We start from the raw sequence: 20,128 nt of genomic DNA, 5'->3' as shown, positions 1-20,128 counted from the left end.
GAGGGGCTTATAAAAATATACAAGGTGTTCCAATAAAAAGAAATCTTAGGCTGCTTATAATGCTAGGTTTGCGTGAATCACCCTGTACATTTAAATTTACGTTTAAAAAACGCATATTTATATATAACAATCGACGGGACTCAGCGTTTTTAACATTTTTTAAAACGTGGACAGAAAATAATTTTATTCCATATGTGTGTTCCACACTGTATATTTAACGACTAAAAAGTTCCTTTTTCAATTTTGACATATTTTATTCACGTGAGTTATTAGTTAATTTTAGAGGATAAAAAAGAACTGAAAGTAAGTTTATCGAATTGGCAGTTATAGTATTTTTCAAGCCTAGTTATACAGGGTGTCCCGAAAAGAATGGTCATAAATTATACCACAGATTCTGGGATCAAAAATATGTTGATTGAACCTCACTTACCTATATACAATAGTGCACACCAAAAAAGTTACAGCCCTTTGAAGTTACAAAATGAAAATCGATTTTTTTTCATATATCGAAAACCCTTCGAGATTTTTCATTGAAAATGGACATGTGGCATTATTATGGCAGCAACATCTTAAAAGAAAATTAAAGTGAAATTTGTGAACCCCATAAAAATTTTAAGGGGGTTTGGTTCCTTTAAACCCCCCCAAACTTTTATGTACGTTCCAATTAAATTATTATTGTGACACCATTAGTTAAACAAAATGTACTCTTAGTACTTTTTTGATAAGCCAGTGTTTATCGACCTATTTTGAATATTTGTCGAATCCACCACATATTTGTATATGGTTAAGTACCATTATAGAGACCTGTTAATAATCTGAAAATGTATTTATAATTTACATTTTTAGGTATATTTTGAAAAAGAAGCCATATCTCGATAAAAGGTGATTTGTCAAAAAAAGACTAGAGGCAAAAAAGTTTTAAAAACACTGTGTTTAACTAATGGTACCACAATAATAGTGTAATTGGAACGTACACAAACACTTGGGGGGTTTAAAGGAACAAAACCCCCATAAAATTTTTATGTAAATATATTAAAAAAGAAGCCGCATCTCGATAAAAACTGGCTTATTGAAAAAATAGTAAGAGTCAAAAAAGTTTTAAAAACGTTGTGTTTAACTAATGATACCACAATAATGAATTAATTGGAACGTATACAAAAGTATGGGGGGGGCTTAAGGGAACAAAACCCCCATAAAATTTTTATGGGGTGGAAAAACTTCACTATAATTTTGTTTTAAGATGCTACTGCCATAAGAATGATACATGTCAATTTTCACTAAAAAATCTCTAATAGTTTTCGATATATTGAAAAAAATCGATTTTCATTTTGTAACTTCAAAGGGCTGTAACTTTTTTTATGAGCATATTTGTACTAAGGTAAATTAGGTTCAATCGAACTATTTTTGACCGCAGAATGTGTGGTATAATTTATGACTAATCTTTTCGGGACACCCTGTATAAAAAAAACAGAGTAATGAAGAAGCAAGCGTTCTTCCAAAACAAAAATCGAAAAATCCACTGTTTCACTTTTCCATGACATATTTCTGTTGAATGAACCAAACACCACAACAATTCTGTTAAATTTTAGATCTGACATTACCGTAGGCCGTAGGGTAATGTTATTTCCACCATACACAAATAAGTTGAACCTACTTCCGTCATGTGAGACAAAAACCAGAATGAATCTTGAAAATCTGAACTCTTGAAATACTGAACAGTGACAAATACGAAATAGCAAGAAGCGAGATGGAATGAATGATTGCAATTATTCGTGTCAGTTCGACTATTATCGGAGCACATCAAAATGGCCGCCGCTCTTTGAGTTGATTTCATTGGTTACTACCACTTGAGAAATGGAAGTGGGGATTTGTCCTATAAAATATGACGGTGGGGATGAAAATTCAAAACCTTCCTTTCGCGACATCTGTGCGTAAAAATTATGAATGTGGTAGGAAATGTATGTTTTGTAGGTCTGGAATATTCGCCTCTTCACTACTAGATGGCTTTAGTAGATTTTATGTAGAATGTATTTTTTTTTAAATTTGTACACAGTACACATCTTGTTTTTTCGTTGAGTAGCGATATTTAAAGTGGGTTCATCTTGAATATTCCTGGCTTGCTGTTATCATTTTTATTTTAGTGTTTTTTTGCTATTATATCCCCTTTGTCAGTCCCCTTCCTGTAGATTTAGATATTATCTTTCCATTGCTTTGTCCACTTCTGAAATATCTTCGTGGGGCGGGATCTATCTCTCTTTCTTCTTCCTATCGGGCTCTGCTCTGTTATTCTGTTTATCCAACGTTTTTTGTGTGCTCGTCCATGTCCGTACTAGGTTAATCTCCAGGCGCGGATACACCCCCCCCTAGTATTAATTTAGTCTATAAATATTATTTTTTTTAGAGTTTTACAACTGTCCCGACTTCAGCAAATTAACATAACTGCTATAAATTAGATATAAATTTGTGTAAATATTTAAATTACGAAGAGTGCTTGATTTGAACTACATACTAATTTATCCAACAAATGTTTTTCATAACATTTTAAACAATGGGCAGTAGGTATGTCAGAATGCATTGGCAAAACGGCTGATCCTATGTGGCAACATTGGAACATTCCATACAGTTTGTACTATGTATCGGTAATACTATATATTATTTATCTATGCTATGTATTGTAATTCACAATACACAATGCCGATATGGATGTCAAGTCCAAGAAACCATCCAAAATCTTACCGGGGGCTACTAGGCGGCGTTTATTGCAACTGAATATAAGGACCGTAATGACTCAGTAGGAAAGATCTTCCATCAAGAGATAACTATCAAACTGCTACTTCTGCAAACCAACCATCTCATCCATATTATCAACACGTTTTTGAAAGTTTGCTTCAGAATGACAATTAAGTAAGGGAAAGTGGGGGAATGGTGCGCACTTAAGCAGAAATCGATTCTGTCGTAAATTCTTTCAATCTATCATAACATCCAGTACGTTAGAGTAAGACCTAACTATTCTACTTTGAATATGTAAAATAAATTTTAGAGAAATACAAAGTGCAAAAACATAATATTAAAAAAACCACCCACGAGGGTAATCATGCGCACAGATTGGGAAATGGTGCGCACTAAATTAATGTAGAAAAAACATTAATTTAAAATTAATGTAATAAATACACTTCTTTCAAAAGTATAAAAATATTATGAAGAAATAAGAATTGTATAGGTATACTTAAATGACATATTTTTAACGTAAACAAAAGTTGCATTTATAATTTTCTGGGGTCTTTACAGCCGTACATTCTGCGTGATTCGCCGAGGCACATAACACACATGTATATCATAATCCTTTTTTTCCCTCTTTCCCCACAAATAGAGCATGTCTCGTTACGTGCAGCTGGTTTTTCTAATGGTGGTGGAATGAAGCTTCATTCAACATCATCTAATTCGTCTTCATCGATAATATCTGACAAATAACCGTCTGTTACATCAGACGACTCAGGTGTTAGCTCTTTCTGCACTGTTTTCTTTTTTTGTTTTTATATTTTCTCTGTCTGGCGAGATATCTGGCGATTCTTTATCAAAACATCTTCAGCAGTTGCCTTTCTTGCTGCTTTCTGTTCCTCCTTTCTTTTAAGATTCTCGTCCATTAATTATCTCTTTTCATGGGCTTCCTCCAATTTTGTCTTCATTGGTGTGCTTGTAATTGTTGTCTTAATGTTATATCAGGACTCTTTTTTGTAAACCCATAAAGCGAATCTTTGCTAGCTAACTTCTTCTCTTTATTAAAATTATTTAGGATATTATCTTCTTCAGCATACCTGAATACCAATCATCTAAGCTCTTTATGTTAAGCCATAGAATAATTTAGCAAGCGTTAACACAACATTCTCTTAATTATTTTTCTACTTCACCTGAAACACAGCTGTACAGCTGTGCGCCTTAAACGGGGTGGCGTGTGCAAACCTGTCAATCTTTTTTTTTTAAATCGATTCGGGAATATTGAAAGCCCTCCCGTTTCTTGTATTTTCTGCCATCATTTCTGATTACATCCCATTTTTAAATCTTCGTCAGTATATTTAAGAATCGTAGATTTTCTATAGTAGGTTCGTGGCATCTGACAATGAAAATGGTAATTTTTGTATTTACCATTTCATTGTTTGTGGGGTAATCGTGCGCACTCCTGCGCCCTATTACCCCTTTGTGCCCTAAATACTAATCATCATCACAAACGGAAAACTACTGAACCATATAAACCAACAGATGCACCAAAATACACGTTAAACAACATGATTTAAATCAATAATAAGTCCAAAGCAATTGAATAAAGCCTAAGGACTTACCTTCCTATTTTTTGGAGCAGAAAGACTAGAAGAATTCTTGCAATTTTCAATAATCGTATTTGACTTAGTCCACGTGCAATGGTCGACTGAAGATAATGGCGTAAACCGTTCATGAGATCGGTTGAAAGGTGTAGGACTGGTTGAGTTCGTAAAATCTTCCACGGAATTTGAAATACAATGCAGCGCACGATTACCCGCCGCGCACCATTCCCCACTTTCCCTTACAAGCTAAACTGGGACTGCACTGTACTCGCAGACTAAACAGTGGCACACAGACCAGATCTCATATATTAGTTAATAAATTCACGAGACAAACAACACTAATAATGGGTGTGACGATACTTAACAACAATAATCTGCGTGTCAGAAATATCGAAAAGATCACAAAGTACAGAGATTTGGAAGTACCCAGGCAATATTTATTTTTCTCTCTACTACTGGAGTCATTCTGAAGAACCCTCTAGAAAATGTAAAAAAGTTGGGTCTGAATAAACATCTTTGAGACCATGCAGAAAACTATTCTAATTTCGATATCTACGAGTAGATGTTACGAAAATCTTTAGAAAATACTTGCTCCAGTAGGTATACCAAGTCACCTAGGGCTTGATAACACGGAAAGAGCTCCAGCAGAGCTCAATTCTTTTGATACCGTAAGTATCTGGGGTGAGTAAATTTTCCCTTAGAGAAAATGAGAGCCATGTGGCTAAAACTGGAATAATACTAATAATGCCTGTTCCGCGCTTAGCTACTCATTTGGTATTAATTATAATTTGGTCAATTTCAGATGCAGGCCGTGGCATCTACTTTGCGCAGTAGATGAAACAACGCCGCTTAATCTCAATAGGGTTTTTCATCGATTGTCATTTGTTTCGAGCTTCTGTCATATGTTGTATCATCATCATGATGCAACCTCTTTTGTCCACTGCTAGACATAGGTCTCTCCCATTCTTCGCCACTCTTCACGGTTCTGTGCTTCTTGTTGCCATTTCTTGGATATCCGTTTAATGTCGTCCATCCAGCGTGTTGGTGGTCGTACTCTGCTGCGTTTGTCTTCTCTTGGGCGCCAGTCAATTAGTTTTCTGGTCCATCTTTAGTCTTTCAGTCGCGCTATGTGACCTGCCCAATTCCATTTCAGCTTGGCTATACGTTCAATGACATCAGTGATACCTGTTCTTCTCCTTAAGTCTTGGTTCCTTATTTTCTTTTTTTGTCACGCCGAGAATAGATCTTTCTAGGCGCCTTAGTGCCACTCGCATTTTTAGTGCTGTTGTTTTTATGAGCGTGAGAGTTTCTGCTCCGTACAGGGCCGCGCCCTCCACGTGTGCAATATGTGCGGCGCACACAGGCGCCAGCAATTAAGGGGCGCCACTAGAGTTTTCACAAAAATTTTAGGTGGATCAAAATAACACTTACCCATTTTTTTTCAGCTTCTACCAAACGTTGGGATATCATAAAACAACACATTGCAAGTCTGGCTTTAAAGCATTTATCTAATACACGCTGGCTAGTCCAGCAGAATTGATGCTTTAACTTTCTTATACAAAAATTTGTCAGAAATTTATTATGCTTTATGTGATATAACGCATTAGGATAAAGGTCGTGATTGAAATTATCAAGCTAGATTATTAGGAGATAAAATATCAACATTTCCATCCATATGCTCAGTTGTGCAGTCTGCATAAAGTTCTATAAAGTTCTAATGAAAGTTAACTTCGTTAGCAAAATTTTTCAACCAAAAACAATGAATATGCAGCTGGCCTTAAATGCTTTACAAGGGATAAAACATTTGTTGCTAGAGTTTCAGACAGATATCAAATTTATTGATGTAATTACAAAATTAGCAAATGAAACTGCAGAGAAACTGGATGTGGAGCCCAGTTATCAACCAGTCACACAGTTACGGCTTCGGAAAAGCTGACAGTTCGATTACGAACATAGAGACGAATCGATTTTGTATCCTAAAATGTCATACAAAGTTAATTTCTTTTATTGTGTTCTCGAGCAAGCATTAATGTCAGTAAACGAAAGATTTAAAAATATAGGCTATTGATTATATTCAAAATAAGATAGCTAAAAGGAACTACAACGTTGAGGGGGTTTTATTATTTCATATGGTTAATGGACATCTATATATGAAAAAACCGCGGAGTGTTACCATTTAAAGGGGTGCGTTTTTGAGAAATGAGTGAATTAGTCCCTGGGCACAGGTTACATTAGGCTGAGTTCTATGCACTTTTGGTACAAACATATCTACATAAAAATTGCTCCTGGTTAAATTTCCTATCTAAATATCACTTTTTAAAGTCAATGATACTTTTTTTTACAAAAATATATTCAAAAGAAAAAGCACAAAGAAACCCAAAAGAAAGAAATTTTGTTTTTTGTCCCATAACTTTTGTCCACGATGATATAGGTATAGACATTGCTTTACAGAAAAGAAAAACCAACATATTTCTTCTTTAAAATATTGTTTAGTAGAGGTAATTAGGATTTATAGTTTTCGAAATTTTCAAAATCAAACTCCATCTCTTCGTTAGCGTTAGCTTCAATATCTTCCTGTGACACCTCAGTTATCTTAGAGTTCCCACAATTAGTAACCCTTGCACATGCACCCTTTGCAGAATATTGAACAACTAATTCTTATCTTCCTATAACCGCAGTTTTTTTTACATCCTTTGGTGCTATTTTTTCAAGCAAATTTTTGTGGTGCAGGAGCTTTGACAGTAAATATTGGAATTAATCCATATTTTGAAGTTTGCCCGGCAGAGTTAAGTGGATCCAAAGCATTACCTATAAAAATAAGATTCAATCATAACACACAATCACATAAAAAAGTTATGAGAAATTTAAAAAATAATCCTAAAATCAAAAATCGTTGCAAGTACCTACTTATTACATTTTGAAAAAGCATATCTTATTCAAAAATAACCCCAGAATTTTTTATAATTCACCATTTTAAAGTAAACAGAATAAGCTTTTTTTTTATTATACAATATATACCTAAATGTAGAAAAAAAAGTTATAATGGGAAATTTAAAAAATAATCGTAAAAAATATAAAAACTCGTTAAAAGTATAAAATCTTGAAAAAGATAACCTCATTAAAAGAAGTCGTACAACATTATACAGTAGAACATTTTAAAGGTAATTGATTTTTATTCCTCTTACATGTACCATTGCATATGTCTAAAGTTACGTAGAAAATAGTTACACAGAACAATATTTGCGAAATAACAAGGAAAATTGCCCAAAATCGCTGTGAGTAGCGAACTTTGAAAAATCATATTTAGAAAACTGTAAATCCTAATGACCTCCACTAAACATCATTTTAAAGAAAAAATATGGAAGTTTTTTTTCTGTGAAGCAGTGTGGACAAAAGTTATGGGACAAAAAACAAAATTTCTTTCTTTTGAGTTTATTTGTGCTTTTTCTTTTGAATATATTTTTGTAAAAAAAAAGTATCTTTGACTTTAAAAAGTTATATTTAGATCGGAAATTTAACCAGGAACAATTTTTATGTAGACGTGTTTGTACCAAAAGTGCATAGAACTCACCCTATTGTAACCTGTGCCCAGGGACTAATTCACCCATTTCTCAAAAACACACCCCTTTAAATGGTAGTACTCCGCGGTTTTTTCATATATAGAGATTCATTGACCATATGAAATAATAAAACCTCGTTAACGTTGTAGTTCCTTTCTATAGTACATAATCAATAGGCTAATATATGATATTGAACATATTGAAAATCATGTTAATTCTTTCAAATTTTTATATAGGTAATTTCAACGACAGTACAGAAAACTCACAATTAAAACTTTTGTGTAGAAATTGGGAAAAAAACTGAGATTTAATGATCATCTATATATTATAGAGGGAGACGATTTGTTTAAAGAATTATATGAATTATAGATACAGCTTCAGCCTTCGTTAAAAGAATTAAATAATGATGTAAAATTTTAAAATATATATTTTTAAAGGAATTAACTGTTTCTTCTTCTTGATGTGCCTATCCGTGACGAATGTTGGCGATCATCATGGCAATCTTTATCTTAGTTATATCCGCGCTATGCAGAGCGGAAAAGCTGCACAGATGTTGTGTTGAACCAGGTTCTGAGGTATTTTAACCAGGATGTTTTTTTTTCTTGCTTGACATCGCTTTCCAAATATTTTTCCTTGCACGATGGCTTATAGTGGGTCATATCTGGATTCATTTCGCATAATGTGTGCAAAGTATTCTAACTTCGAGATTTGATGGTGTTCAGTGCCTTTCTCATTTGTGATCCGGTCAGTCCACGGGATTTTAAGAATTCTACGATATAGCCACATCTCACAGCTTCCAATTTTCTGCACATATCTTCGTTCAAGGTCCACGATTCAACACCATAAAAAATTGCGTTGTGAGCGTCACTCTTTCTACGGGGTTTGGTTGATTTAGAGTTGCCCTTCTATTATCTTTTTCTTGCTAATGATCATAAGCTTTGTCTTCATTACGTTTATATTGAGTCCATATTATCGACTGCAGTATGTGATTTTGTTCATAAGGACTTATAGGTCTTCTAGATTGTCCGAAAATATTATGGTGTCATCTGCATACCTGATGTTATTTAGCAGCAGGTACCCGTTAAGTAAAATTCTTTTTTCAGTTTCGTTCAAAGCTTCGATAAATGTTCTTTCAGAGTAGCGGTTGAAAATTAGAGTGTACAAAAGACAGCCTTGCCTCACTTCACGCATGATATTCACGTATTCGGTGTGTTCACCTTCAACTCTGGGTTTGCAGTCTGATTCCAGTAAATGCTGGAAGGCGCGAAAAGTGAATTTTTGGGCGCCATTAAATGTTTTGCACACAGGCGTTAACACGTGCTGGCGCGGCACTGGCTCCGTATGTCATAATAGGAAGAACGCATTAGTCAAATGTCTTCCGTTTCATAGCTGTCGGGATGTTGCTCTTAAAGATGTCTCTTAGTGAACCATACGCCGCCCAAGCAAGTGTTATTCGTCGTTTAAATTCGCAAGTCTGATTGTCCTTGCCTATTCTGATTTCATGACCGAGATATATGTACGTCAATTCTACCACTTGACTTTGGATGGCTAGGTGTTCGCTGGGAACTAAATTTGTCATAAATTTTGTCTTACTGATGTTTATTTTTCGACCGTTTTCGATACGTTTTCTAATTCTAGTAGCATTTGTTGTGCTTCACCCAGATCTTCGGTAATAAGTACTATATCATTGGCAAAACGCAGATGTCAGGCAGTCTGTGTATAATATTAATATACACGGATTATACGACATTTGACAGAAGCTCGAAACAAATGACTGTGAATGAAAAGCCCTATACAGCGTCGAACTATTGGTTGACATCAGGAAGGATGTTTCTCAAAACAGAGTGTTTCCTACAGGCCATTCAGGATCAGGTTATTCCAACCAACAATTACAATAACTGTATGTATAAGCAAAGACCCTTAAGTCAAATACGACAAATGCCGATATGGATTTCAAGCAATAAGAAACTATTCAACATTTTACCACGAGATCCCAGGCGTTAGTCAATATTCATCATCGTCACATAGCGCTACAACCCTGGGTGGGACCTGGCTGACTGTACAACTTTCTTCCAATTTGTTCGGTCTTCCATCAACCTAGGGTCAAATGGAATGTTCATTTTTCGGAGATCTGCTTGGATGTTATCTCTACATCGCATTCTGGGACGTCCGAGTGGTCTTTTGCCTGTAAGAATCTCCTCCCATACCAGTCTTACAAGTCTCTCGTTATGAAGTCTGTGCACGTGGCCTGCCCATCTTAGTCGCTGTGATTTAATTTCTTGGACAATATCGGTGTCATTGCAGAGTGCTTTTAATTCGATGTTGGTTCTGATCCTATACTGGTTTGTGTTAATGTCGTGGTGAGGTCCGAAAATGTTTCCAAGTATTTTTCGTTCAAAACGTCTGAGCTTTTCTTCGTTTGATTTGGTCATGGTCCACGTTTCGCATCTATACGTTAGTACCGGCGGGTTTATTTTCCTCACCAAAATAATTTTTTACCTGCGTTTGGAAGGGTATATCATAATCCCACAGGTATTTTCCTCACCAAAACCGAAATGGTTCTTTCAGGTAGATTTTACTAAAAGGCATTCAGGGAATTATTTATCTACTATAAAAGTACAGTAGGTACCTGTAATAATAATTAGTTAATTGATTATAGTATTTTATTTTGAGTCACAATTGGAATTTTGACAAAAATTGCATGTTTAATAGAAAGTTAATTGCGGTAAACCTTTACTGGTATTTGAAAATTTTATTTTTTATAAAATGAAAGTTTTAAGAAGTGAAGAAGTGTTCTGGAGGTGTAATAAAACAACTTGTAGTGCGAAATTGTTTACTATTGGTGCAAATTTTACAATATCTCGAAGTAGCCTACAACATAATCATGAACCAAATCGTTAGAAGATATATCTAAAAATGGTTTCTAACTCTTGTAAACGTAAATCCGAAGAGAATCTAACTGAAAAACCAGCAAAAATTATACGCCAAGAGCTTGCAGGTAATTTGACTGAAACAATTACTACGATTGATGTCAGTTACATAAGAAAATATATTTATATATTTATCGACGAAAAATGATGCCTGGTCAACCTCCTTCCAATATTGATGAGGTTCAAGAATTTGTGAAGAGCTGTGCTCAAAAAACAACCAAGGGGGAAAATTTTCTCTTTATAAACTGTGTCAAAAGTAACATAATTGTATTTAGTTGTGAAACAAATATAAGACTTTTAGCCACATTGAATTTTATACAGTGAGGGTAAAAATTATGGAATAAATTCATTTTCTCTAAAATGGACGATTTTGGAAAAAAATTCCGAAACAGGTCGGTTTTTATTTTTAAATTAAAATATTATGGCATATATTTAATACTAGTCACGTTTTGTAGCTCATTTGAAAGATAAAATAATTCTCTATTCAATAATATAAACATCAACATCATTATTTATACAGGGTGACCAAAAAAATAATTTTTGAATTGAATTAATTGACGCAGAAAGAAGAATGTAGGTATGTACCTACTTTATTTAATAGGCCAGGAACCGAAGCTTTTCACCTCGCAATTTTTAAAGAATAGATAGATTTGCTTGAAAATTTGAAAATAAGTAGTAGATAGACCAAGGATCAAAATCTATATGATGCCGACAGGCGCTTTTACCATGGGGGTGGTTGTCACCCCATCACGTGGGTGGAAATTTTTTATTATATTTTGACCGCAAAAGTTGATAAAAACATTTATTCTAAGCAAGAAATGTTCTATACATTTTTTTGATAAAATTAACAATTTTCGATTTATTTGCCATCGAAAATGTTAGTTTTATATCGAAAAAATCAATGTTTTGATAGGTATACTCATTTACGATTCACTCAATTTTTGCCGTAGAAAAAATTTTTTCAAACCAAGTTCTTGAGAATTGAATAACCTACAATTTTATATTGAAACATATTTTCGTATCTCTGATGCTAATCATTATATTCTGAAGAAAATGGCATTTTTTACCAAGCTACAAAAATTCGTTATTCGCTTTTAACTCCTGTTTTTAAAAACTAATCATTCTAAGCCAGTCAAACATCTAGAATATATTAATAATACATAAATAAATAAGAATGAATAACGCCAATGACTAAAAACACCGCTAACTTACATTATTATGCTTCCAATTAGATTTCTCCTTTTTTTTTTTCAAAAAAATATATTGATTTTTTAACCCTAACATTTTAAATTTTGATCGTAGAAGTTTGGTAGAAAAGAATTTTGTAGGTTTTTATAAGGTCTATAAGGCTATTAATATTAATTATTGTTAAAATCCTCAGTCGCAAAAAGAGGTGACTTTATAAGAGTTGGTAAAGGTGGTTTTTGCATGTCATTACAAGTTTTAATTGTCGATAGCTCACTCAATTTTTGCCGTAGAAAAAATTTTTGCAAACCAGGTTTTTGGAAATTAAATCGGCTAGAATTTTATATTTGAACATTTTTTCGAATCTCTGATGCTGATCTTGCTATTCTGAAGAAAAAGCAATTTTTTCCAAACTTCAAAAATTCGTTATTTGCTTTTGACTCCATTTTTTAAAAGCTGTTCATTCTAAGCCGGTCAAACTTCTAGAACGTATTAATAATACATAAATAAATAAAAGAATGTGTGTACTTTGTACGCACGTAAGAAGTTATACTTCTACTACATATTTAGTGATTATTAAGACAATACCAAAAATTTAAAAAAATAAAAGAATAAAACGCACACAAACACATTGAAAAGTGCCACAAAGAAAAAATGATTTCTGAACGATAATAATTGTTGGCAAAAATTTTAAATACGCATTTTCTGAAAAAAAAAATTATATAACAAATATACTTACAATCATAAAATGCATAAAAAAATAAAAAAATAAAAACTTGCATCGGGAATCGAACCCGTGATTTTCGCGCTTTGATTCGTAATAGAAGCCTAGACTCACTCGTCCAATTCCACATTATTTGTCATGTGGAAAAATAGGGTAACTGAACGTTTTACTGTTTGACAGTTGTTTCGAATATAATTAAATTATGTAGTTTAAATTTTGTGGAAGAAAATATTAAAATATAACAAAACAGTAAGAAAACAATATATTAGATGAAGATTGGTAGAACTTTTGTTGGTAATCAAATTAAGTATGTAAATCAAAGCATTACATACCTACTAGATAAATAAATCTACGCCAAAAAATCATAATTTAAAAATAAAAATCGGACCTAATTTGGGATTTCTCTCTAAAATCCCCATTCTTGAGAAAATAAATGTACAGTAGAGCGTCGATTATCCGAACGTCGATCAACCGAATGACCGCTTATTCGAACTATCGACTCCCGCGTCCCGCACTCGAATACCGAGCAAGCGTTAGTAATTGACGCTTAAAATATCTTCAATTTTCTTCAATATTGTATCCAAAAATAATTATGTTATTGCAAAGACTGCACTTTTTTGTTTAGTTGCTAGTTGTCATTATCAAGATATAAATAAATATGTAGGTATATAAATATGGCTTTTATTCACTTGTGGATAAATATGTATGACTATAAATATGTATCAATATATTGTAGTTCGATTATCCGAACAAATCGGTTTTCCGAACACCTATGTCCCCCAATTAGTTCGGATAATCGACGCTCTACTGTATTTAAACCTAATCCAAATGTATAATTACAATATGATTATAATAAAAACTACTTATCAAATTAGAATGAGTTTTCCTTGTCCAAAATAGTCCAAAAGTCCAAAAATATAGGTATATGAAAACTATTTAAAAAGGCAGTATAACTATTAACTAACTTTTGTTTGTTGTTTCTTTTCACACAAATTTTAAAACGCAACAACCATAAATAATCAAACTACAGCTCTGCCACAGCCGCCATATTGAATAATTTTTGACATGTCATTTGAACATCCAATCAGAACAAAGTTATAATGCGCATGCGCCGGGATCATAGGTTTTAACATATAAAAATTCACCCTCATATCGCCGGTAAAGAAGTATAACTTCAAAAAGACCAAATAAGGTCATTGACTAATTTTAATTAGGGTGGTGATTAGGGGGTTGCTTCCAATCACTTTTTCGCTGAAAAAAATAGGGATTGACATTCTTTTCATTATAAGTTACTTAATTTTTAAGCTAGAGACTTTTTTTATTTCTGGAGATAGATATTTTTAATACTTAAATTAGTTTGAACAAGTTGTCCTCGAAAAATGCATAGTTTTCTCGTCTTTTGACTTTGAAACTACAATATTTAGCATTTGACGAAGAAGAGCCAACATATAATAAAGTATAGCTCGATTACTATTGGTCTTAAAGAAAATCTAAAAACACGTTTTTGTTTATTTTTTCAAAAGGTACATTTTTGTTATCAATTTTATTAAAAAAATGTATAGAACGTTTTTTGCTAAGAATGAACGTTTTTACCAACTTTTGTGATTAAAATATAATAAAAAATTTCCACCCCTGAGATGGGGTGGAAACCACCCCCATGGTAAAAGCGTCTTTCAGCATGATATAGATTTTAATCCTTGGACTATCCACTACTTATTCTCAATTTTTCAAGCAAATCGATTTATTCTGTAAAAATTGCGAAGTTTTGTCCTATTTTAAGCTTCATTACTTCGACTATAATAACTCAAAATGCATTGTACTACTATCAGAGTAGCAAGTAGAAAAAAATGTTTATTTTACAAATAAACATTTCTTTTCACTTAAATTAAATCTCAAACAACCTCTCACTTTCCTCTTGGCAATTCGAACATTTAATTTAAGCGAAAAGAAATGTTCATTTGCCAAATAAACATTTTTTTCTATTCTCTGGCAGCAATATAATGTATTTTGAGTCAAATAAATTAAATACATTCTTCTTTTTGTGTCAATTAATTTAATCTAAGAATTATTTTTTTGGCCACCCTGTACAAATAAATATGTTAATGTTTATATTACTGAATAGAGAATTAAACACCCTTTCAAATGAGCTACCACACGACCCCTATTCCCATTTAAAAAAATTATCGACTACGTGATCACGTTCAGATGGATGACGTAACTAGTATGAAATATAGGCCAAAAAATTGTAATTTAAAAATAAAAATCGACCTGTTTCGGCATTTTTCTCCAAAATCTTCCATTTTAGAGAAAATGAATTTATTTCATAATTTTGCCCCTCTTGTATGTATGGTACATTTCTTACTGTACCACATATTATTTGCAATTATTTACTAGTCTTGGGTTAAGTAATGGGCATTATAATGGGCATTATGTATATGGGCATTATATCTTTATTAGATATACTGTTTACTGCCAAACAATAAACAGAAACTTACAACAATTTTTTTATTTATTAAAATCAGAAATTTTTAAAGCTCTCAAAATTGAGTTTGGGGGCGTTCAAGTATTACGGAACGCAATTTTTGAAGATTTTTGACCCCGCCCTCCCCCCTATGTAACGACCGTAATGGGGCGTTCACGTACTTATTACGTAACGCAATTTTTGAAGATTTTTGATCGCCCCTCCCCCCAATCAATCCTAGTAAAATTTTTGTAGATTTTGAAAAGGCTATACATAATGCAATCATTCAAATGTGTCCGAACACTGAAATACATTGTTGTAGATTTCATCTACACCAAGCTTGGTACAGAAAAATTCAGTCTCTTGATTTAACATCAGAATATACAAAATGATTCTGAAGTAGGTAAGTGGCTCAAACAGACTTTTGGCCTTACGTATTATATATAAAACCAGAAGACGTATCAGATTGTTTTGTGTTTGATTTAATGTCATGCAAACCAGAAATTGAAATTTTAGACAATATGTTGATTATTTAGTTGAAACTTATGTAGACGAAAATACCATATTCTCCCCATATTTGTGAGCAGAGGCAAATTCTTCTGTTATTCGTAGGTATCTACTACGAATGCTTGCGAATCTTTTCAGTCGCATTTTAGTTCATCGTTTTATAATACGCATCCATCCATATCTATATATCTTCTTAGAATAAATTAAAGAATTTCAGATATATACGTATGTTAAAATTTAAAGTTTACATATTGCTAAACCTATCAAAGATAATCTTTCACCATTAATTTTTAACATTTATTCAGAAAAGATGTTTGAAGAGGCACTCAGTACTACACAAGGTGGAGTTGTGATAAACGGGAAACTGATAAATAATCTCCTCCGATATGCAGACGACACTGTACTGATTGCCAGTCGTGATACCGAATTACAATATCTATTGGATTCTGTGGTAGCACAATGCAGTAATTATGGTCTCCACCTTAACATCAAAAAAACAAAATATATGGTCGTCAGTAAGGATAATGTCATCGATGCTGGAATTCACGTTAATGATGTACAACTTAAGAGAGTTGAAGCTATAACATACTTGGGAAGCAGAATCACTGATAATTGGGATCCATCCACCGAAATACGTTGCAGAATTGCTCAAGCCAAATCAGCATTTTTCCGTTACAAGAAAATTCTATGCGGTCATGACATAAATTTGAGTCTTATGACAAGAATTTTAAAGTGTTACGTGTTTTGCGTTCTTCTCTACGGAGTTGAGTCATGGACCTTAACAGGAAGAATGCTTAAGATGGTTGAATCCTTTGAATTATGGCGCTATCGAAGAATGCTGAGAGTAAGCTGGATGGACAGGGTGCGTAATGATATTATTCTGAGCAGGATGAAGAAAGGCAGAGAACTGGTAAAAATGATAAAGTCTAGAAAACTCGTGTATTTTGTGCATGTTTGTAGACATCCGGAAAAATATAGCATTCTACATCTAATTATGCAGGGTAAAATATTAGGCAGAAGAAGTCGAGGAAGAAGAAGAACATCTTGGTTAAGAAATTTGAGGCAATGGTTTGGTCACACTTCGGAATCGCTCTTCATATCTGCTGCGAATAAAGTTATGAGTTATGATAGCCAACATGATCGCTAACGTTCGATAAACGGACATAGCACCCGAAGAAGAAGATCAAAGATAAAGGAGTTAAACTGAAATTGAAAAATAAATGTAGAAAATTTATTAATATCAGTCTAATCAAATGAAATGGATTTTGTAAAGTGTTAGTCCTGTCGCCAGGGGGGGTACAACGGCCTCGTTAATTCAGATGGACTTACCCAAGTTTTTTTTATGTATTTTGACCCGTAGAACACGAATTTTTTGGGTAACAGTTGATCCGGATGTCGATAAGATTGTTATAGACCAAGAACTTGAGGAATCAAATAACAGCGATTTTTGGCAAAACAAAACAATATTTTGTATTTTTTGGGTCATTTTAAGCAAAAAATATTTCTACAAGTTTTTTAGTAGGATGCACAGTTTTCGAGATAAACGCGGTTGAACTATCAAAAAATCGATAAACTGCACTTTTCAAACCCGAATAACTTTTGATTAAAAAATAAAATAGCAATTCTGCTTAGCGCCTTTGAAAGTTCAAGTCAAATTATGTCGGTTTTGATTATTTGCATTGCTAAAAATTTATTGTGTTATTGTTAAACAAAGCTACAAACAACTAGTGCGTGAGTGATGTTTCTATGATTTCTCATTTAAAATCGAACGAGTAGGTAGAATAGGTACTAGTGCAATCAAGACTATTTCTACGTTACATGCGTTAAAACGCATGTAAAAGCACGGGAAACCCTACGTGTTTATAGCTTTGTTAAACAATAAAAAAATAAATTTTTACCAATGCAAATAATCAAAACCGATATAATTTGACTTAAACTTTCAAATGCGGTAAGCAGACTTGCTATTTTATTTTTTAATCAAAAGTTATTCGGGTTCAAAAATTGCAATTTTTCGATTTTTTTAAAGTTCAACCGCGCTTATCTCGAAAACTGTGCATCCTACGAAAAAACTTGTAGAAATATTTTTTACTTAAAATGGCCCAAAAAATACAAAATATTGTTTTGTTTTGCCAAAAATCGCTGTTATTTGATTCCTCAAGTTCTTGGTCTATAACAATCTTATCGACATCCGGATCAACTGTTACCCAAAAAATTCGTGTTCTACGGGTCAAAATACATAAAAAAAACTTGAGTAAGTCCATCTGAATTAACGAGGCCGTTGTACCCCCCCTGGCGACAGGACTATGTGTCTCTTAGTATAATAGTAAATATTAAATAATAATTTATACATTTTGCTTATTATCTATATTATAAACTATTATTATAATGTAAGGAATTTAATGTCTTTTATTCGGATTTTGGATGCTTTCATAATAATCATTCTTAAATTACATCTATATTTTTATTTTATTACCTGAGTGATTTGGTGAGGAAAATACCTACCGGATTAATAGGAACCCTTAAATTTGGTGAGGAAAATACCTGTCGGATTATATGTTTTTACTGGTTGATGAGGAATTTACCTCCGCCCGTTAGTACATCTGGCGACGGATTTATAGATTTTGATCTTTCTTGGAAGGTTTTTTGATTTTATAAGCTTATCCAGTGCGAGTAGACAGCCACTTGCTGATTGGATTCTGTCTTTTATTTCTTCAGTAACATCGTTGTCAGCTGTGATTAGGGCCCCCTAGATACTTAAAACGTTGTACTCTTTCGAAATTAAAGGTGTTGACCGTCACATTTTGTCCTATCCTGTCTCTTCGTGTCGTTCTATTTTTACACATATATTTCGTCTTCCTTCATTAATCCTCAGCCCTACTTCGCTTGTTGCTCCTTCCACCTTGTTGAAAATGGCTTTTGTGGATAGGATGGAGTCTCCAACGAGATCAATTTCATCTGCGTAAGTTAGTAGTAACTTGGGACCTTGAACCGATAGCAGGTCTGTTTTTATTCCGGCTGACCTCATGGCTTTCTCTAATACAAGGTTAAAAAGTAGTGGAGATAAAGCATCACCCTGTTTGAGTCCACTGTTGATTTCAAAGCTGTCAGACAGTTTATTATTTACACGTTCTTTTGATATTCCACCCTCCATGCAGACTTTAGTTATCCGAATGATTTTCTTTGGCATTGAGAACTCCGCCATTGCATTCCATACTTGGTTTCTTTCTACGCTATCATATGCCTGTCGAAAGTCTATGAAGAGATTGTGTATGGGTCTGTTATACTCCCATCCCTTTTCTAGAAGCTGTCTCAGCGTGAATAGTTGATCTATTGTGGTGGATCTGTTTACCCTAAAACTGACTTGATATTCTCCTAGGACATTTTCTGCATAGGGAGTTAGTCAACTAAGAATGATGTTCGAGAGGATTTTATATGACGTGTTTAGGAGAGAAATTCCTCTGTAGTTCGCGTATTTTGTTTTGTCCCCTTTTTTGTGGATGGGCACTATGATATTTTCCTTCCATCTTGCTGGTATCCTTTCTTCTAACCATATTTGTGTTATTAACTGGTGGATTTGGCGATGTAGTGCGTCTCCACCATATTTCAGAAGTTCTGCTGGTATCTCGTCCGTACCTGGCGCTTTGTGATTTTTCAGCTTATTTAAGGCCTTTTGGGTTTCTTCAAAAGAGGGATTTTCGACGGGCATGTTCGCTGTGATATATCTCTTCTTTGTGCTGTTCTTCCTGTATCATGCTTAGAAGGTCCCTGAAATACCCTTTTCATTCTTCTGTTAGTTCTTTATCGTCGATCATCATATGACCTTGATTGTCTCTCAGTGCATGGATAGAATTGGTTCTATGTCCTCTTTTCTCAGTGGAAATTGCTTTATAGATATATTGCAATATTGATTATAAAGAAAGCCATGACTCAGTAGAAAAGATTATTCACCAGAAATTAGCCAACAAACTGAGACTTCTCCAGACCGACCATCTCCCTTATTATCAAAACGTCCCTAACAGAATGCTTGAAATCTACATGTACAAGCTATACTGGGACCGCACTGTGCTCATAGCCATAGAGGTGGTGTGAGCCGTATGGCTAAATCTGGATAATAATAATTTCAGGAAGTCTAGCCCCCCCCTATTATGAATTTCTGTATCCGCACCTGTTAATCTCTTCTGTTCTATGTAGTCTATTATATCTGAGTTCATTCCCATTCTTTTCCTAATCGCTATGTTATTTTTTATTCTATCTCTTCGTGTTATCTGCAGCTTCTCCTTAGGAATTCCATCTTTTTTCCTTTTATTTTTTTTGGATTTCTTATTTATTATCCAATTTTCACACCCATAAGTCAGAATACATCTTGTCATGGTATTATACATTCTTCTTTTTGTTTTTATACTTATGTTCTTATCCCGTAGTACCGGGTTCAATTTTCGTAT

The sequence above is a fragment of the Diabrotica virgifera genome, chromosome 1 (assembly GCF_917563875.1).
Source record: "Diabrotica virgifera virgifera chromosome 1, PGI_DIABVI_V3a".
Classification (NCBI taxonomy): Eukaryota; Metazoa; Arthropoda; class Insecta; order Coleoptera; family Chrysomelidae; genus Diabrotica; species Diabrotica virgifera.
This window is presented reverse-complemented; position numbering follows the sequence as displayed.